Raw genomic sequence first — 22,494 nt, forward strand, 5'->3', positions numbered from 1 at the left:
CTTACCTTCTCTCGCCCAAACACACATGGATAGACAGGCGTATACATGCGTATACGTGTGCCAGGGCACACTGAAAGAGGCAACCTGTGTCTTCATGCAAGTGACACATCTGTTTGTGTGGATGCGTTACTTTTCTTTATCTCGCGACCACGCTTTCTGGTCCATTAATTCTATCATTAGACCAGAAACATCTTTGTGTCCCTTTTATAAAGAGCCGAAAAGATTTGTCAACCTTGGTCAGTTTTCTTCTAATATTTCTTTTGCTGTTGGTGTGTGTGCAGATATATATGTTGTTGGGTTTTTTTGTTTTGCTTTTTTGTAGTATCTGTGCATGATGTTTGTTGGGGCTGCATAAGTTGTACGATTAGTGACCCCACCCATTGCAATTCCTTGTCTACAACAAACCTATTATCTCTTTACTCAGTTGATCCTCTCCTTGTGTTTGAGGTTACAAACTTGATCAAACTCTCATATACCATATACCCTTTCAGTATATGTCTACACAGGGTCAAGAGCATGTTCTGGTCTGATTTATCCTCCTCACCACTAGATTGACTGCCTGTCATTGTAGGGCTTTCCTTCCAGGTCAACCATCTATCTTTACTTTCATTTCAAAAGGTGATACAGAAGATAAAGGTACTAAGGCAAAGCTTCTAATAGGTTAAAACTCAGAAAAAAATACTTTGGTGTCATGCTTGCTAATGGAAAACACCAGCAGTGACATCATTCATTGGTGGGTCGACTGAAGTACAGCACTAAGAGCTTTAGCTCATAGAAAGCAATGTATACGCTTTCTGCCCTAGGTGATTCATTGTTGATTTACTTGTCATAGCCATAATGGAGCTCCATTCCTCTCATTGCAGTCAATTTACACAATCAATATGTTGTATGCATTGAACTCCGATGGGATCACTCCTGTGGACATATTTTTAAGTTGAAGGTTGAAGCATTTAGTCAGTGTACTGAGAACAGTAGGTCATAAAATGTATCTTCTAACTAGGCAGCTCTGCCAAGCATTTTATACTGAATGAATACTGAACATTGTTAATGGTGCCCTTTTAGAAATGCTAATGCTAACAGCATGATAAAACAACATTTGAAAACAGAATTTTTATCCAGTCTGGTAGTTGATAGTCTATATTCCAAAAGCAATTTCAAGTGTGCTAAGAACCACAGTCTTCCTCTATGAGTCTGCTACACTGTTAGCATAATGTTAGCTAATGTTTAACATGGCATTAGTTTGTGGAGAAAGATTAATGTTACAAGGTCTTCAATGATAAAAACAAAACACACACACAAAAAAACCAGAGAAAACCTCAACAATCAGACAACTCCCTGCGAGGAAGCACTTCAGACTTGACAATAGAAAGAAAAAAACTCCCTTTTAATAGGAAAGAACTTCTGGTAGAAACAGCTAGACCGGTCGGGGTGTCGCATTGAATATATAGATATACAACTAATGTGTGTCTGACAATAACTTTTAAATCCAAAAGTTTTTTGTCAGAGTTAACTGGTCGAAACCTTTCATTATACTCAAACCCGGTAGGTTTAGTTTCCTCTCTTGATTATGCAAAGTTAAGCAATCCTGTGGAAGCCTTCCATACAGAACACGAGGTCTTTAAAATTGCATGCAGCTTTTCTCTAACAGCATGGTGGGAGTTTCTAAAAATAACGGAGTCTTCATTAATCCCATGCAAACGTACACCTATCTGGAATAACCCTGACATATTACAAAACAATAATATGATTAATTTCCCAGAATGGAGTTGTAAAGGAATTAAATACTTAGAACATATATTAGAGGGAACAGAATTTATTCCATTTGACAGACTAGTTGAACAATATGGGATCAACAAGACAAGGTTTTTAGAATATCAACAAATTAAATCCATAGTAAAAAAGAAATTTAACCTCAGTCAAGTTGAATTACAAACACCACTAAGTGCGGCACATTTTCTTACTCTTAAATCCCCCAAATTATTATCTAAAATATACAGAACACTTTCTAAATTAGATGAATCAATATCCCTTCCTACTGCAAAGTGGGAAGCAGATTTATCAGTCAACCTAGACCAAAACTTCTGGTCTCAGATTTGCTTAAAAACTTTTAAATTAATTAAAAATCCCAGTCTGCAATTAATACAATACAAAATACTTCATAGAGTGCACTATACAGGTCATCGGATGTTCAAGATGGGCTTTACATCTTCCAACAACTGCTCACACTGTCAAGGCAATACACCAGACAATTACATCCACGCTCTTTGGTTCTGTCCACCAGTGCAAAAGTTTTGGCGCGAGATATGTGAAGACTTATCAAAATGTCTGAAATGTAACATTCCAACCTCCCCCTTAGTGTGTTTGTTGGGCAGCTTAGATAATGTCACTTCAGAAAAGAATATAGCCCATATGATCTTCACTGCCCTATGCATAGCCAAGAAAACAGTCCTCATGAACTGGAAAAATAAAAATAATCTTAACTCTAACCAATATAGAAATTATCTATTAGATTACATTAGTCTTGATACAGCCTCTGCCACCACATTAGATCAATTGCTCTGGGCCCCTTTTATCAGCTCCATCACCTAGTGGGGGTGGGGGGTCATAGTTTGGTCCCGCCTTCACTGTTGTGATTGGTGAGGGGGTAGGGACAGGCTTAGGGCGTCGGGGGGTTCCCCGGAGGCATCTTCCTTGGGGGGCTCAACCCGGGGTAGCGGTCACGTCCGGTTGAGGGCTCTGTTGGCTCTCAGGTGACTGTTTCCTCGCGGCTGCGTGCAGCGGGGCTAGGGGAGGGTCTGTGCTGACGGACGTGGGTTACTGACCTGGCAACCTGGCTGCCCCTGGATGGGTCCGGGATGGGCGTGAGGTTCTGGGGGCGCTCCGTCTCTGGGCTGGGGCCCGGGCCGGGCCTCGGGGGCTCGGGTCCTGGTTGGTGTGTTGCCGGGGTTGTGGGCGGGTGGGTGCATGGGGGCCCGGCCCTGGAGCAGGGTGCCGCCGGTGCATCGAGCCGCCTGGGGGGCTCTTCAACTGGTGGGGGGGGGATGGTCACATCTTGCAGGAGCTTTCTTCTCTCAGGAACTCTCTGCAGGAGGGGGAGATACAGGAGAGGTGGAGGAAGATCTCAGCCTGGGCGTTTACCGTCTTATGTAGTCTGGAAGATGTGTGGTTGGTGGGGTGGGTGCAGTTTTCTCTGTGGTGGGGTTGGGTGGACTGTCCAGGGCTCTGTGGAGCCGGGGGGCGCTACTGCACTGGGCCCCGGTCTGATGGGCCTGGGCCCCCCTTCCCTGGCGGGTCGCGGAGGGTGGGAGTGCCTACTGGGGTCAGCGGGGGAGCTGGCCCCAGGGAGGGGTTACCTGCCCCTCCCTTCCTTCCCTCCCCATCTCCAGCTGCCTCCCTCTTCCCGCTCCTCCACAACCACCCACACATGCAGGGCCTTGGAGTGGGGGTATGTCACCAGGGTGCAGAGGAGGCTACCCCCCCCCCCGTCCCCTTCTGGCTGCCTCTGCCTCAATTTTATCCCACAACTTAGACATTCACATTATTCACACTCTCATTACACATACATATAGGATCTTGGGGGTGGGCACAATCACGGAGTCCAAATCACCATCAGGGTGTATACCTCACCCCTGACGTCGTTGCCCACCTCTCAATTTTAAATACACTTAGTCATTGAGGGTTAGCAGGAGGGACTATGCGCTTACCTGCTGCTCCTTGGCAGGTAGCTCCATGCCCTCCTGGGTTTTAATTGCACCTTAGAACACATATGCATCAACACTACAATGAGCGGGTGGAGGGAGGTTTGGAGTCTTCTCCCACCCCCATTCTCTGCGGCCTGCTGGAGCGGGAGGGCTAGTAGGAGGAGTTGGCCGTCCGACTGCGGTCTGGGGTGTGGGGCCTCCCTGCTGCTGCGGAGTCGGGGTGGTCTGCCTCTCCCCACCGCAGGGAAAAGGGTAACACCACCTGGGTCTGGGTGCAATTCCCCCCTCCAGGGGCAAGGGTACCTAGACCCGGTTTGTAGAGTACGCTTGGGGAGTGTGATTGTGTGTACAGCGTCTCTTTATGTCTGTCTCCACGTTGGTTGAGTGTGGAGTGAGTGCATATGAGAGCATGAGGGTGGGAATGGATGTTTGTGTCTGTGTGTGCCTGTATGTCTGTGTCTATATGTCAGGTTGGGTATCAGACGCCACCTCTCTGGGGACACCTCAGGCCCTCCAAGGTTTGGAGGCCTATCTCCACCCACCACCACTTCCCCTGCCGGTGGCGGACTCCCTCAGGTGTCGGTGTGTTGGTGGTTCTTTGTGTCTGGGGGTGGGCGTCCGGGTACACACCGGCTCACTCCTTGGCGGCCGCTTGTCGGGGCCTGGGGCCTGGGGCTCGCTCGGGCCCCTTTGGAGGTGGGGTGCCCCCGGCCTCTCGGCCTAGGGCTCGGTCACTCAGGCGCAGCTGGGGGCCGGCGGAGCTCACGGGCGCGTCACTGCAACTCCCCCTGACTTCTGCTCCGCGGCTGCTGGGCGAGCCCTCATCTGGGACTCTCCTCAGCTCTTACTGGGACAGTGGCGCGGCTGCCCCTCTGTTGGTCTTCCATGGTCTCTTGTGTTCTGGGGGCCTCTGGATGTCTGGAGTTTTGATCTCCTCCATACCCGCTTCACACCCTGGAGGACGGGGCTGTGGCCCCCCCACACTCCCTAGCAGATCATTACATGGAGAAACCTTTGGAATGCAAGCATGCTGATCCACACAGGTATGCACACATGGGTATTCACAGACGCGGACTAAAGCTTTCTTGGCTGCTGCCTCAAAGCACACTGTGCGCTGTCTATCTTGCGTGCTGCACAATATCGTTTATTACTTAGTAAATACTGATATCTATGACTAGCTAGTTTATTGTGATGGTGCTTTGTTTTCTCTATTATTATGTTGCTCTTTGTTGTTTGCTGTCTCCTCTGTTTGTTTTTGTTTGTTTGTTTGTTTGTTTTTTTCTCCATACAGGTGACCCAGGAGTTTTTTTTTTTCTCTCTCTTCCCCCCCCTTCTCACCGTCTCTTCTCCCCTTTGGTTTTCTTTCTTTCTCTCCCCCTCTCTCTCTCATTCATTCCCCCTGTCCTATTTATTAAAAAAAAAAAAAAAAAAAAAAAAAAAAAAATGACAAAGGATGAACTGAAGCTCTGCCATCACGTAATGTCGCATACTGCTGTTTCTGATGTCATTTAGAAAAAAATAAAAAATAAAAAAAATAAAATTGCATGCAGATTATGAAATGATATATTTATTCCTTCAGGGATAAGTTTTTTCTAACCTTGCTTTTATCATGACTGTACGTGGATTTTTTTTACCTTTTCAAGCTAGCACTTGTTAAACCACCCATTTTAAATCTAAAATTACTCCCAAATGTACCGTTTACATGTAATATAGTAAAACTATATGTAATATAATGTACAAAATATACATATACACACACGCATGCAGGCACAAGTTGGTACTTCACTTTAATCCCTCCACCCTCTGTGACCACTGATTCATCAGATGGATAATCTGGGGTTTCTCCGTGCTGTTCTCTCAGCCACAGAAGGCCCCTTTAAAGACATCACTGCAGTTCCCTAATGGCCTAACCTCCTGTTTAAGGAAAAAAGGCAGAGGCAAGAGAGAGGGAGAGAGGGAAAAACTTAGAGAGAAGCAGAAAGAGAAACAGAGATGGTCTTTTAAGATGATAGCAATGTTCCCAAAAGGCCTTGCTTCTGTACAAGGAGAGTTCTTTAGAGAACAGACAGTCAAGTGTGTCCTCTCAAATGAAGCTACGGTGAAACTGTCCCAATCCCTATTTTCAGCTCTACTGGTGCGTTCCGGACACTGAGAACACATGTTTTCTCTCTATCATTTTTCCCTCCCTTCTCACGGTTTATCTCTCTTCTCCATTTTCCTTTTCTTCTCTGACCACCTATGTGATTTTTCTTCCAGTTTTTCCTCAGGTGTCTAATATTCTAACTGTAAAATATGATGTATGTTGAAAATTAGAATGACAGTTGTCATTACAACTGAGTGACCTTGCTCATAATCCACTCAGAACCATAGGATCATTGGCCTCGTTGGAAAAACACAGGGAGCACCGCTTTGTGGAAAAAACCCTGTTGACATTAAGATGATTTGTTTTGCTTTGCTGTTAGCCAATGACAAGAGGGACCTTAGGCACAATGGAAAAAGGTTAAAGCACGGAAAAGCCATTTTAAAACTGTGCTGTGTGGTTAACAGCATTTTATTTTTTCTTATTCGGAAAAATCAATACAGTTGCTGAATATAAGTTTCTGTGTGGATAAATGCACTTATTGCTTTTAGAATGTTACTGGAAATCTTATTAGAGTGGAGGACAAATTCATGTGATCCCCTGTTGAATTTGTAAGTTCGCTTACTTACAAACTACAAAATATCAACCAAAAATTCATAGAAACACATTACATAAAAGTTGTAATTTGATTTGCATGTGACTGAGTTAAATAAGTATTTGAATCATAAGTAAAACACGATTTAGTACTTGGTAGAGAAACCTTTGTTACCAATTACAGCAGTAAGCTGTTTTTCTGTAGTTGGTCACCAGGTTTGCCCACATTTCAGGATATTGTCCCACTTCTCTTTACGGAAACTCTCTAAATCCTTTAGGTTTCTTAGTTGCTGCTTGACAACTCGAACTCTGGCCACTCTTTGACCTTAATGTGCATCTTCTTTAGTCACTCCTTTGCTGACTTAGCAATATGTTTTGGGTCATTGTCATCATGAAAGAACCATCTTCAGTGTTCTTGCTGAGGGAAGGAGGGATGTTTCTTTGTGCTTGACTGTCAGAACGGTGTTTTTTGGGTCATGTTCAGCATTTCTCTTGACAAACATAGATTAGTTGAGTTGATGTTTCTAAATAACTGGAAAAGCAGTTGTCACCTTTTCACCAAACTTCCTGCTAATAGTCCTGTAGCCCATTCTATCCTTGTGCAGGTCTACAGAGGATGTACCTGACATCCTTTAACAGCTTTTTGGTCTTGCCCATGGTGGTGGATAAGTTGGGATGTATGAAACTGGTTCTGTGCACAGTTGGGCTTTATCAAACAACGAATGTCAATCAGGAGTACCCATAATAGATTGATTGATTGATTGATTGATTGATTGATTGATTGATTGATTGATTGATCGTAATCTGTTTGCCACATGGGCACAAGGTCAATCTGCAGGACTCAGAATTCGGGTTGTAGGGGCTCAAATACTTATTTCTCCCAATGGCATGTGAATTCCATATTATCTTTGAGGTCACAGATAATATATACTTAATTTTTGACCTCATTAATCCACAGATTGTGACATCGAAAACAGCTATATGCCACTAGACTATTGAGAAGTCACTTACGTATATGCATCAACAAGGGGCACAGCCACTTACCTCACAAAGACTCCAACGCTAAATTTACTTTGGAGGTCAATAGAAAAACTCTGCAAATGAGTAGCATGCACCTCCTTGTTCCATTTTTCCCCACTATTGCACTGTGAAAAGTGTGAAAATGCCACTGCTGCCACAGCTTGTTGTGTATGACTTTGCTGTAGTGATGTTACACTAAAGAGTGTCATGCCACCTTGCATTGAGGAAAGAAAGAAAGAAAGAAAGAAAGAAAGAAAGAAAGAAAGAACTGTAATACTGTTGACTACACAGTCAAGTGGGGAAAGAAAAGTGTTTAAACACTAGGTCTTCTGGGATTTTTCTTTCTGAAAATGGTTTTACATTCAGAAATAACAGAATTGAAAATTTGTCTATTTTTTAATGAAAAAACAAAACAAAAAAGCAATAAAGATATCCATGTTTGGAAACACAGTATTGACTTTCCACTGCACATTGCAGTCACTTGTGTTATACAGATGAGCAGAGGTGTGGACTCGAGTCACATGACTTGGACTCGAGTCAGACTCGAGTCATTAATTTTATGACTTTAGACTTGACTTGAAAAAATGTTCTAAGACTTGTGACTTGACTTGGACTTTTACACCAATGACTTGGGACTTGAATTGGACTTGAACCGGTTTACTTGAAAAGACTTGATATTTTACCCCAAATATAAAATTTAACATGCATATTATATAGAGATTGAAAATGTGACGTCATTCACGGGTAGAACCGCAAAGGATTCTGGGAACTCGTGGCAAGCGGTACTAGCGCACGCAGGCTTTCAATTGAAATCAGTCACACAGCGATAAAAAGAAACACAAAAATGTCAAGAAGCCGTTGTATTATTAACTGCAATAGCCGGTCGCATGACAGCCACGGGAAGCCGACGGGTAAAGAGATCGGTTGTTATCGGATTACGTCGTTGAAGAGAAATTGTTCGAGCCATGTTTCCGAAGTAACAAAGACGCGACTGGATTGCAGCCATTCAAAGATCAAATATAACGTCCCAGAACACTCCAGCTCACAGGTTAGTCTGCTCCAAGCATTTACACGAAGGTCAGTGTTTTTTAGTAGTTAATACGTCATTTTCATTACATAATTGGTGATACAGGTTACAAGCAAGTCTGGCGCTGAACAGAAATTGTCGCGCTATGCTCCTTTATTTATTGTGCATAAATAGTGAATTGTCCTGACACAATATTGCGTTTCGCTTCTGTTATTATGGTACATTGACAAAAACATATACTTTTATTCACAGGATAAAACAGGGTTTTTGTATCACTAATTGCCCAGTACGATTACAGCATACAATATTGTTGTCACTGCTACATTTCTGTGATGGGTACCAGAAATTATTTCCACTACTAATTAATTACCCTTGAGCTCAAAGGTCCTATTAATAAACGGTTAAGGAATGTGTATTTATGACGACAATTTGTGAGACTGGTAAACTTATGATACGTACGATGGTCTTTCTTTCTACACGGTGCATTTCAAGGTCCTGCACCCATCCGTCGGTAAACTGTACCTGGGCTTGTTGCAGTGACCTGAAGTTACTAAACTTCATGAGTGTATGCACTCACTCCAAGAACCGTATGATTATAAATATGCATATAAATATGCTAAAATGAGATAGCTGACTTCATCTAACTAGCAAATGTTGTCCAGGCTACGTTGGTGATACAGTTTTTTTTTTAATGTGTATGATATTTTTGTCATGCGATTTTAAAGCCGGTCCTACAACCGCATCCAAGAATAACATGCAGCTTATCTCAGAACTGTCGGTGAAAATTATTCTTGGAGCTAGGTTTAATTGAGCTGCATTTTAAAGAGGTGCAATTTCACAATTTGTGTATATTTTCTAAGTTCACTATTTTGTCATGTGTTGAGAAAAACACAGATTTTAAAATTACATGGTCTAATATTTACATTTAGCATATAACTGCAACATTATTTTTTCGTTTTTTTTTTTTAAAGACTCGAAAGGACTTGAAATTCAAAGTTTCAGACTTGTGACTTGACTCGAATTTTACACCAGTGACTTGAGACTCGACTCTGACTTGCCTGACATTACTTGAGACTTGACTTGAGACTTGAGGATAAAGACTTGAGACTTACTTGAGACTTGCAAAACAATGACTTGGTCCCACCTCTGCAGATGAGTAACAAATTAAAGGAGAAAGCCAACATCAGAAAAAGTAAGAAAATGGTAAATCGAGTGGTGTTTATGCAGAACTTTTCTATTCCATCACTCAGTCACTTTTACTTAGTGTTTTTTCTATCAGAAACATTCTGACATTGAGAGATATAAGGGGGTAAGTAGGGGTTGAATATTTTTCCCTAAGAATACTTTGACCTCATTTGGTATTTTCATAATGGGGGTGGGGAGCATTGTCATACCTCTCTCCATAATTCGCCATTACTCTTCAGTATGGTCAAGATCTGACTTTATCAAGACTTCAGCAAATTAATCACATTATTTCATTTTCATCAAACTATTCATCATTCATAGATGCTGGCATGGAAGATACCACTCCCATCAGGACAGAAATGTTTCATCACCGGGAAAGGTGGTTGCGCAGAACAACTTTATGTATATATTAACATTTTCTTTAATACTAAGTTTGTTGGTATGCCTGCTTAAGTATGCCTGTTTTACATTTTAAATGGAAGAAGATGATCAGTTGATCTCCACACCATCATTGGAGTGCTATATATTTATAGCATGACAAGCATATTAAAAATCACTCAGAGCTAATTATTTCTTCTCAGATTGCTCCTAAAGGGACAAAGTACCCACTCACTAGGGCTGCAACGATTAGTCGAGTTGTCAAGATTACATCGACTATCAAAATCATCGACGACTAATTTAATAGTTGAAGCTTTGTAAGATCCCAAAAGATGCAGGAATAAGTAGTAGGATTTAAGAGTGTAATAACGGACTGAAACAGAAGATGGCAGCACTGCATGTACAAGGATGCCAGCTGCTGTTAAACCCCTTTAAACTTTTAGGAGCCAAAAAGGGTGTAGTTTGTGTCTGTGAGTCCTCATGTGTACACCTGTGAGCATGAGCGCGCTTGTATTTAAAAGGTTCCTTCATGTAATGATCTGCTAGACACCACATATTTTCAAAAGCGCTCTGACGTTTTCGGAGACGTCCGTTACCCACCAACTTGATAGCTAGCCGGGCTTCAAGGCTCACTAGAGCCTGTGAGAACACCGGACTCCCGGCAAATCGTTTTCAACCCACCACCGTCTTTCGCTACTCAGGTTAAACAAGATATATAAGTCACTTAGATAACTTCAAAATGTTATTGTTTGGCTTTTTTTTTCAGTATTTTTTAGTACATTTGTTCCTGAGTAAATCGGTTTGGCTGAGATTAAAGTTATCGTTTTTACACAGCTGAATAAACGTCAAGCAGACAACTGATTATCAGAAGTGTGAGATGCTCGAGAATATACTCCGGTGTCCTGTTATATTATAGATAGCAAGGAGCAGATGGCTGAGTTTATTAAACTTCACCGAGACAATCTGCAAATTTAATTAAAATTTAGTAAACTATCATCTTGTCTTTATTTTTAGTTAGCACATACCTTAAACACTTCAAGCTGTAAGCTAATGATAGTTATATAAGAGCTGATGCATGCTGGTGCAATAAGCTGTACGTTTTACGTCCAATGGATGCATGATCTGATTAGTCGACTGTTGTGGGATTTCTCTTTAGTGTATTGTCCTTTAATGTATTGTCTTGATGAAATGCTTTCATGTTATTTAGTTTAGTACGTCTGGTTCACACCTCATTCACGCCGAGAAACAGATGGTGAGAAACTGGTGAATGTCTCCCAGGAGACGGAAGCTCACACAGGAAGACTTGACCCCAGAGTGGGGGAGATTCACACAGGTGATAGAGAGTTTTTCTGTTTAGAGCCAAGGTGTGAACTGCAACTGTAAAAGCCTTTTGTTCTGCGACTGTGTATAAAAGGGACCTGAATTGTTCATTATCAGAGACGACTTTCAGTGCCCCCTGACTGACGTCCCTCCTTATGCATGAGATAGTTCAGTTCAGTTCAGTTCAGTTCAGTTCAGTTCTTTTTTATTTCAAACATATACATTCACCAACGTTTCATAAAATCATTCCATACAGTTGTTTGAAAAGGAGTAGGCAGAAGTATATACTTATTTAGCCCTATCCTCATCATCTAAATTTGAACAACAAAACTGTATACGCCTTCAACTTAGAACATAACATCTCAAAAAAATATTTGCACATGTTCAACTAAAACTATATTTAGATTTGCTAATTTGCAGAAGAAAATAAACATCAGTTTGACTGCTGTCTTGGGTTAATTGCATTTTCTTCATTCTTATACTTATTTAAAATTTCTTTTTTGAGTTTTATTTTAATAAACTGGTTTATATCACTACTGACCTTTATTTCTTCTTTTAACTCATTCCAGAATTTAACTCCCGCTATTGAAATAGACATCCTTTTCAATGTTGTTCTTACTCTTTGTAATTTTAAATTCCACTTCCCTCTAAAATTATACCTCCCTTCTCTTTCTAAGAACCATTTACTTATTTCGATTGGGAGCATCCCTTTCCTTACCTTATATATTATTTTCACTGTTTTAAACTTCACCAGATCCTGGAATTTTATAGCTTGCGTCCTAATAAACGGTGTGGGACGGAGAGATTTCGCAGGTCTTTCCTCCCCACTGCTGTCAGACTCCACAACAAAGACTTTAACTGAACAAACACACACATCCACACATGTGCAATAACACTAAGTGCAATAATCTTTTCTGGCATCGTTGTATTTTTACTCAGTTGTATATAGCATTCGTATTCTATTTTTATCTTATTGTATATTTTTATTCTATTTTATTCTACTGTATATAGTATATAATTTTATTCTATTCTGTACAGCTGTGTACTGTATTTATTCTTATTGTATTCTAATTTTTGCATCATAACTTTTGCACTGTCCACTTCCTGCTGTGACAAAACAAATTTCCCACGTGTGGGACTAATAAAGGTTATCTTATCTTATCTTATCTTATCTTATCTTATCTTATAAAGAGTGCATTTGTGTGAGCCCTATACCCCTCCTGATTTATTAGTCTAATGGCCCTTTTCTGCATTATGATTATAGTCTGAATATTACTTTTATATGTATTTCCCCAAACCTCTACACAATAACTCATGTATGGTAATAGCAAAGCACAATATAACATATACAATTTTTTCCTATCCAGAAACTGTTTTACTTTCCCCAAGACAGCAATGCCCCGTGCTAACTTTCCCCTCACATAAGTGATGTGTGATTTCCAACAGGCCTTTTGATCAATGATCACACCAAGAAATTTTATGGCATTAACCCTTTCTAGATATATATTATCGACACAAATTTCAATGTTAATGTTTTTCTTATAGTTTCCGAATAACATAAATTTTGTTTTATTTAAATTTAAGGACAATTTGTTTCTATCAAACCACTTCTTTAATATCTTCAACTCCTGTGTGATCACCTCCAAAACCTGTTGAAATTCTGCACCTGAACAAAGTATATTGGTATCATCTGCAAAAATTACAAACTTTAGTATCTTCGATACTTTACAAATATCATTTATATACATAAGAAACATTTTCGGACCCAATACCGATCCTTGAGGTACTACAATATTCAATATCCATCAATTTAGATTTAAACTCATTTATTTGTACATATTGCTGTCGATTCATCACATAGCTGTTTATCCAATCCAGTACCACACCCCTGAACCCATATTTTTCCAGTTTGATTTTTAGAATTTCGTGGTCAACAGTATCAAATGCTTTTTTTAGATCTAGAAAGACTCCTAGTGCATACTTCTTGTTATCCATACATTCTGTTATTTCTTTCATTAAATCCATCAATGCCAAAACTGTTGATCTATTATTTCTAAACCCATACTGGCAATTTGCCAACAGATCATATTTATCCACAAAGCTATCAAATCTTTTTAGAAATAGTTTTTCCAGTATCTTAGAAAACTGGGAGAGTACCGACACTGGTCTATAATTTGTAAAACAATGCTTTTCACATGATTTATAAATAGGAATAATTTTTGCAACTTTCATTTTTTGTGGAAAAAAAATGAAAGTTGCAAAATAGCTGAAATAAAGGTGTTGTTACAACTCATCGTGTCTGCAGGCTTTGGTAATTAAAATTTCCACAACATCGACTAATCGCAAAAATAATCGGTGACTAGTCGACTATCAAAATAATCGTTTGTGGCAGCCCTACCACTCCCCCAGAGATTTAGGCAAGGAGTGTTTTTCTTAGTTTCTTTAAATAACAATTGATTTTGTCTCATTTCTGTACAACTCCTTTTTAGAATTTCTTTGCATAAAAAAGACACCAACCAGCAGAGACAGAGTTCCACCTGTTTAATGAAGACGTGGCTGCAGCAAAGGGAGAGGTGGGCTAGAGGCTCCAGACAATGAGCACCTTCGTTATCACTATAGGTGTAGATAGGTGTGGCATCAAAGAAAAACAACCCACTAGGAACATTCCAGATCCTAATCCAACAGCCGGAAACAGCAAAAGAGAGCAACTGACGTTGAGAGAGTAGCCCTCACTGAACTGAAAACACAGAAGGACGGAGGGAGAAGCTAGCTACTGTCTGGTATGCTGAATGGCAAAAAAAGGGGCAAGGAAAGCTGTACAAGCCCAGCACCTTCATCGCAAACCAGTTCGGATTTGTGCTACTGGGACAGAAGCACAGTGGTCACCTGTTTTTCTCAACTGAGACAATTAATAGCTACACAAGATAATGACCCCAAGCAGCAAATCTACAGCATGGAAGTCCAGACCTCAACCTGACTGAAATGCTGTGTATAAAGGAATGCTTGCAAATGTCCCATCCATTCGCTTCCGCTTATCCTTTTCAGGGTCGCGGGGGGTGCTGGAGCCAATCCCAGCTGTCATAGGGCGAGAGGCGGGGTACACCCTGGACAGGTCGCCAGTCTGTCGCAGGGCTAACACACAAGGACAGACAACCATTCATACTCACATTCACTCCTAGTGACAATTTGGATTATCCAATTAACCTATCCCCACAAACTGCATGTCTTTGGACGGTGGGAGGAAGCTTGCAAATGTCATTGATTTGAATTTATTGCTGCTAACTGCTGGTTCTGTTAACGACTCAATCATAGAATGATGTCTCCACGGAGGATTTAGGCTGTCATCTGCTGAGGCCAGCTGAGGCTAAGAGGTAACAATCTTACCGCCGTCGTTTAGCCGCTCCGGTTCCGAGTGCCAGGACCCTCCGTCCTTTCGCCTGTCGGGACCGGGAAGGCCCCCGGTTCTGGTCGGTCCAGCTGCCTGCGGTCTCCGTTTTCGGCCGCGGAGCCGGCCCTGCTGCTGGCGCTACTGATGATTAGCTGTGGCGTTTGTGGGTGTGCGCGGGAGACAGCGAGCAGGCCGTGCACGGAATCAAGGATCAGAGGATGGCCCTCTGCTCGGACGAGGCTTTTCAGGAACTATTACAAAGAATCCACGACATGGAAATGAAAATCCGACGCCTTGAGGAGAACGCCAAAAGCAAAAGCAATAAAACTCTGCCGGTGGCTTACGGCAAGCAACAACCGGGCGGATCAATACTGTTAAGAAATATACTCTAAAACACTTCTTCAGTAAAGACTCAGAGAAGAGAAACACACAGAACTTCTTGCTAGCAAGGGCAGCCTCCAGCACTGAGGCTCGCGCTGAGAAACTGCCCCGGTCTTTATTTATACTTCAGTGAGCGTTTGTTCCTTACATTGGAATGTGGAGGTGTACGTGTGTGTGTGTGTGTGTGTGTGTGTGTGTGTGTGTGTGTGTGTGTGTGTGTGTGGGGTCAGAGTGTGACCCCATAAAGACTTCCCTAAACCTGCTGGTCTCGAAGTCCAGCAATTCATCAAACCAAAAAGCACTTAGACTAAAACAGATATAGCTACGTTAATCCTACCGTAAAACAATAAAACAAGGTACGACCTCTTCTCATACTCCTAGGATGTGGGGGTGAACACCCTAGAATGTTACAGACCTCCTAGGATGAGACATTCTTTCAATATGCCACCAACTATATACTTCTAAAATGATTACATGCAGCATTCTACCACATGCAAACTTATATCATTAAAGTATTATACTGACTACTAAGTACAATTTTCCTATTAACAAATACCATCAACACAGAGTGGGACCCCTCCGAGCGGAGGACGTTTGTCCCCATTCATCAGACCTTTGGCCCCCACTTAGACGGGAGACTCCCAAGAAGATAAAGGAACATCGAAAGTCACTCCAACAAGAAACAACTTTGATTATTCCTCTAAAAAATAGATTTGCGCCTCTCAGCTCATCACCGTCCAGCCCGCAACGACTGTCAGCTGCAGAGTGAGGTCACCGGAATGTAAATAAAGATAAAACAAGCCGCACGAAATGGGCAAAGAGAACAGAGAACAGCAAGCGTGGGAGAGCACTTGACGGATCAATCAAAGGAATTGAACAGCTATGCATCAATACTATGCATAGCTGGTATGCATAGTATTGATGCATTTAATTGTCCACAAATGACAGTAAAAGAAATTTCTGAGAGGATTCCATCAATTATTGAGAATAACCCAGAGCTAGAAAAAGTTGTTGTTCATGCTGGAGCTGCTGACATCCTTTTGAAAAAATCCGAAAATTTAAAGAAAGACTTTGTGGATTTACTTCAGAACTTTGACAACCACAAGGTGCAACTCCACGTATCTGGACCAGGGTTTTAATAGTTTTGCAATTTTCATTCGTTTTTATTTTTATTTCGTTTTGACTTCAGATTTTCAATTTTATGTTAGTTTTAATTAGTTTTTACCAATTGTTTGCTAGTTTAGTTTAGTTTTTATTTTTTTGAAAATCATTAGTTTCAGTTTAGTTTTGATTAGTTTCAGTTATAGTTTTAGTTGTGTTTGCAATAATTACGTGTAACAAAATCCCAGTTTCATCATATCAGTCATGCTCTTCTGCTTATCCTTGGGTATGTTGCTATTCCAGCTACCATGCCCTGCACAGGTCGCCTGTCTGTCGCAGGGCTAACACGCAGAGACAGACAACTCACATTCCCACCTATGGGTTCTTTAAATAAATAAATAAAGGCAGATGAACAACCATTGATACCAGGCAACTATAAAATGTATATCTTGGCCCCAATGAGACTATTAACTCTTGCAGCACCGGGTGTTAAGGCAATTGACTCACACAGTTATGTAGATGTCCCCGTCCTGTTGTCTCGGGATGCATCACGCTGCCTTGCCTGGTGTTAGCTTCTGTTTCTGGGGATGAGGGTTGAGTGTGCTCCCTTACCTTCTCAAGGTAAGCTAGGTTAGCCTTCTTGTGTGAGCTTTTCAAGCGCACTTTAAGGTTTGTGGGATTTTTTTCCCTTTAGAAATGTCCCTCATAATTTGTCTCTTTCCACTACAAGACACTTGCTTTATCCAAAACACAGTCATATTCAAAGTAATCCCAAATTGGACTCTGGCGCTTTCTCCTGACTTTTCCTGACATGATTCTGCGCGTGGACGGAGCAGCGACACAGACGACTCGACTAACATACTTACCACCTGCTGGCATAATGAGACACAGCAAGAAAAAAAAATCTGGAAACGAAACTTCTTTTTCACCCTTGGCTATTGTAGAACACGCACACATCAACGAAAACTAAACACATTTTTGCTATAAATTCAGTTCATTTTAGTTAGTTTTGTGAACACTCATTACAGTTTTAGTTAGTTTTCCTTTTTTTGTTTTTATTTTTATTTCCGTTAACGAAAATGTTTTTTCACTTCTAGTTTTCGTTATTTCGTTAGTTTTCGTTAACGATAATAACCTTGATCTGGACCGATTCCAGCAACGCCCTACGATGAAGAATATAGCAGGGTGAAATGGTTCAGCAGGTTTGTTAAAACTGTCTGTGCTGAAAGGTCAATTCGATATCTAAATAATTTTAAGATTTTTTTGTGGAAGGAAGCACCTGCTTACAAGAAACGAACGTAACATTAATAAGAAAGGTCAGAGGCTTTATCTTCTGAACTCAGTGTCTCACGTGAACTCATCGCCCTGTTCTCAAATTGAGATAAAGACGTCAGTATCAGCGAGACACACAGTGGACGCCAACCAGCTTTATCACACAGAGACCATGACGTACTTGCACCTTTCAGTGATAAGCCTGCCAGAGACGTATCAGCCGACCCAAAAACAATGGCACCTGACGACTCTCGAAAGAAACACAGAGTTTCAGCAACACTGTGCAGAAACACATCAGTTGACATAGCTCAAGCAGCTGAGTTAATATGCCAGCCCCCAACAACTTCACTTCCAGCAGAGTTTACAGCGACTCCAGCCAAATATGCAGGTTCAACTCTGTGCAGAAACTCACCAGCTGATGCCTGTACACCTTCATCATCATCATCCTCATCAGTGATCATATCACCATTTAAGTCGTTTCTCGAACCCCTTCAAACCCAAATAAACAGAGGGATTCGTCTGACACCAAAAGTGGGACCACACCCACCTACTAATTATAAACAATATGGTTCTCCACTCCACCTAACCGAGTCTGATATCTGATACCGACCGGACGCCGTTACCAGATTGCATCATTCCCACCAAAATGTGTCCGGTCACACTCATTCATATACTGAAAGCAAAATACCAGTTATTATAAGCAACAGATCCTTACACACTAAAAGTACTTATAATCGAACAGTACAGAATCTGAATATAATACTGTGCAAAAATAATCTCTCAATCACTGAAAGAAATATTAAAGCAGCTGTACTAAATATTAGATCTCTATCAGGGAAGTTTCTCCTAATCAATGATTACATCATTTCACATGATATACATGTTCTCTTTCTTTCAGAAACTTGGTTAGATAGAAATTCAGAACAAGCTGTATTAATAGAGACTTGCCCAACTGATTATCACTTCATTAGTGAGACCAGAAAAAACAAAAGAGGTGGTGGTCTTGCTGTAATCTTTCACCAATCACTAAACTTTAAAAAGGTGAGTTCAGCACCTTTGAATATTTAGCTACTGAAATAAATGAACCAAAGAAAGTTTTATTTCTAAACATATATAGACCACCAAAATCTAATACAACTTTTTTAATGATTTTAATGACCTTTGCTCTGCAATATGTCTAGACTATGACCAGATAGCAATTGTGGGAGATTTTAACATTCATACTGACAAGCTTCAAGATAGCGGAACAAAAGCATTAATTGATGTCCTCCATAACTTTGATCTAATCCAGCACATTAGTGAGCCAACGCAAAATCGAGGACACACTCTGGACCTACTTATTAGCAAAGATCTAAATATCTCTAACATTGCCGTTACTGATATTGCATTATCTGATAATTTCTGCATTTCATTTGATAGCAACATCTAATCAGAGTAAGATCACTGTTAAAAAACGCTTCCTTAAAGAAAACTCAGCTGAATATTTTAAACTGATGTACACTTCCACCTTGTTTAAATCACCAACATCCACCAACACACATTCAGTAAACAAACTGACAGATGATTTTCTATCCACAATCTTAGACATGATGGATAAGATTGCATCATTCAAGGTTAAAACTGTCTCTAGTAAAAAGAAGTCTCCGTGGAGAAGTGATCCACTGGTATGTAATGAAAAAAGAGAGTGCCGGCGTGCTCAGAGAAAATGGCGGAAAACTCGACTCCAGGTTCACTGCGAGATACAGTGGGGCATAAAAGTATTTAGTCAGCCACCGATTGTGCAAGTTCCCCCACTTAAAATGATGACAGAGGTCAGTAATTTGCACCAGAGGTACACTTCAACTGTGAGAGACAGAATGTGAAAAAAAAATCCATGAATCCACATGGTAGGATTTGTAAAGAATTTATTCGTAAATTAGGGTGGAAAATAAGTATTTGGTCACCTCAAACAAGGAAAATCTCTGGCTCTCACAGACCTGTAACGTCTTCTGTAAGAAGCTTTTCTGTCCCCCACTCGTTACCTGTATGAATGGCACCTGTTTGAACTCATCATCTGTATAAAAGACACCTGTCCACAGCCTCAAACAGTCAGACTCCAAACGCCGCCATGGCCAAGACCAAAGAGCTTTCGAAGGACACCAGGAAAAGTATTGTAGACCTGCACCAGACTGGGAAGAGTGAATCTACAATAGGCAAGCAGCTTGGTGTGAAAAATCAACTGTGGGAGCAATCATCAGGAAATGGAAGACATACAAGACCACTGATAATCTCCCTCGATCTGGGGCTCCACGCAAGATCTCATCCCGTGGGGTCAAAATGATCATGAGAACGGTGAGCAAAGATCCCAGAACCACACGGGGGGACCTGGTGAATGACCTGCAGAGAGCTGGGACCAAAGTAACAAAGGTCACCATCAGTAACACACTACAACGGCAAGGAATCAAATCCCGCAGTGCCAGACGTGTTCCGCTGCTGAAGCCAGTGCATGTCCAGGCCCGTCTGAAGTTTGCCATGAGAGCACATGGATGATACAGCAGAGGATTGGGAGAATGTCATGTGGTCAGATGAAACCAAAGTAGAACTTTTTGGTATAAACTCAACTCGTCGTGTTTGGAGGAAGAAGAATACGGAGTTGCATCCCAAGAACACCATATCTACTGTGAAGCATGGGGGTGGAAACATCATGCTATGGGGCTGTTTTTCTGCCAAGGGGACAGGACGACTGATCCGTGTTAAGGACAGAATGAATGGGGCCATGTATCGTGAGATTTTGAGCCAAAACCTCCTTCCATCAGTGAGAACTTTGAAGATGAAACGAGGCTGGGTCTTCCAACATGACAATGATCCAAAACACACCGCCCGGGCAACAAAGGAGTGGCTCCGTAAGAAGCATTTGAAAGTCCTGGAGTGGCCTAGCCAGTCTCCAGACCTCAACCCCATAGAAAATCTGTGGCGGGAGTTGAAAGTCCGTGTTGCTCGGCGACAGCCCCAAAACATCACTGCTCTCGAGAAGATCTGCATGGAAGAATGGGCCAAAATACCAGCTACTGTGTGTGCAAACCTGGTAAAGACCCATAGTAAACGTTTGACCTCTGTTATTGCCAACAAAGGTTATGTTACAAAGTATTGAGTTGTATTTTTGTTATTGACCAAATACTTATTTTCCACCCTGATTTACGAATAAATTCTTTACAAATCCTACCATGTGGATTCATGGATTTTTTTTTCACATTCTGTCTCTCACAGTTGAAGTGTACCTCTGGTGCAAATTACTGAACTCTGTCATCATTTTAGGTGGGGGAAGTTGCACAATCGGTGGCTGACTAAATACTTTTTTGCCCCACTGTATATAAAGAAAGGCTAAATAAGTATCAACTAGCCCTGAAGGATGCAAGGGAGTAATTTTTCTCTGAGATTATTCATAGAAACAACAATAATGCTTGGAAATTATTTGCTACAGTGGAGAGATTAACTGCTACTCCAGTGGCAATAGCCCCCGAACTAAGCTCCACCAGGGCCTGCAATGATTTTGCCAGCTTCTTTATTGAAAAGATCTTGAAAATCAGAAGATCGGTGGGCACATTAGTTTCAACCCCAATACCGACGTTAAGCCCAATTAGCACTTATGCAGAGAAAATGACTCAATTTCAAATAATAAATCAATCAAGCCTCGATAAAATTATTGAGAATCTAAGCTCTGCCACCTGCTGCTTGGATATATTACCGACAGGTTTTCTTAAAAAGGTCCTCCCAGCCCTCAGGGAGGATCTGATCCAAATAGTTAACGCATTCCTCCTATCAGGTGTCTTTCCCAAAGCCTTAAAAACAGCATTTATCAAACCAATATTAAAGAAAAAGAACCTAGACAGCACATTAATGCAAAACTACAGACCAATCTCTAATCTTCCATTTATCGGTAAAATTATTGGAAAAGCTGTTTTCCAGCAGTTAAACAGCTTTCTCACAATGAACAACCGCTTTGATATTTATCAGTCTAGTTTTCGTAGGCACCACAGCACCGAGACAGCCCTTGTCAAAGTGTTTAATGACATCCGTATAAATATTCAAAATGGGAAATCCACAGTATTGGTACTACTGGACCTTAGTGCGGCGTTTGACACCGTTGATCATGATATAGTACTGGAACGTCTAGAGAGCTGTGCCGGACTCTCTGGTACAGCACTCGACTGATTCAAGTCCTACCTTAAGAACAGGAACTTCTATGTGTCAATTAGCCAATTTTCATCACAAAATATAGAAATCACATGCAGGGTCCCCCAGGGTTCCATCCTAGGGCCCCTCTTATTTAGCATTTACATGCTCCCGTTAAGCCAGACTATAACCACCAATAATATTAACTACCACAATTATGCAGACGATATTCAACTTTATATATCAATGTCACCAGGTGATATTGAACCTATCCAAAATCTTAATAAATGCATTGAGCAAATTAATAATTGGATGTCTCATAATTTCCTTCAACTGAACAATAACAAAACTGAAGTACTTATCTTTGGACCCAAAAAAGATCGATTAAATATCAGTAATCAGCTCAAACTGGTCCAACTAGAAACTACCGATCAGGCCAGAAATTTAGGTGTAATAATGGACTCAGACCTGAACCTCCAGGGCCACATAAAAGTTATAACAAACTCAGCCTTCTATCACCTGAGGAACATTTCTAGGATTAAAGGACTGATGACACAAGGAGACCTAGAAAAACTCATCCATGCATTTATTTCTAGCCGCCTTGATTACTGTAACAGTATCTTCACAGGTTTACCCAAAAAATCAATTAGACAACTGCAGCTGATTCAGAACGCTGCTGCTCGTGTTCGCACTAGAACCAAGACAATAGAGCACATTACTCCAGTTCTAAAGTCATTACACTAGCTCCCTGTAGCTCAGAGAATAGACTTTAAAGTGCTTTTATTAGTTTATAAATCTTTTAATGGGTTAGCACCAGAGTACATTATGGATCTGCTATCATGGTACAAACCATCTAGATCAGTCAGGTCCTCCAGCTCTCGTTTATTGACCGTCC

General features: G+C 41.2%; 1 protein-coding gene across 4 annotated transcripts in view; it reads left to right on the plus strand.

The window, feature by feature from the left end:
* Positions 1-22,494, plus strand: part of grid2 (glutamate receptor, ionotropic, delta 2) — a 558,936-nt gene that overhangs the window by 312,718 nt on the left and 223,724 nt on the right. The window lies entirely within an intron of this gene.

This window comes from Maylandia zebra, linkage group LG12, assembly GCF_041146795.1.
Source record: "Maylandia zebra isolate NMK-2024a linkage group LG12, Mzebra_GT3a, whole genome shotgun sequence".
In the NCBI taxonomy this organism is placed as follows: domain Eukaryota; kingdom Metazoa; phylum Chordata; class Actinopteri; order Cichliformes; family Cichlidae; genus Maylandia; species Maylandia zebra.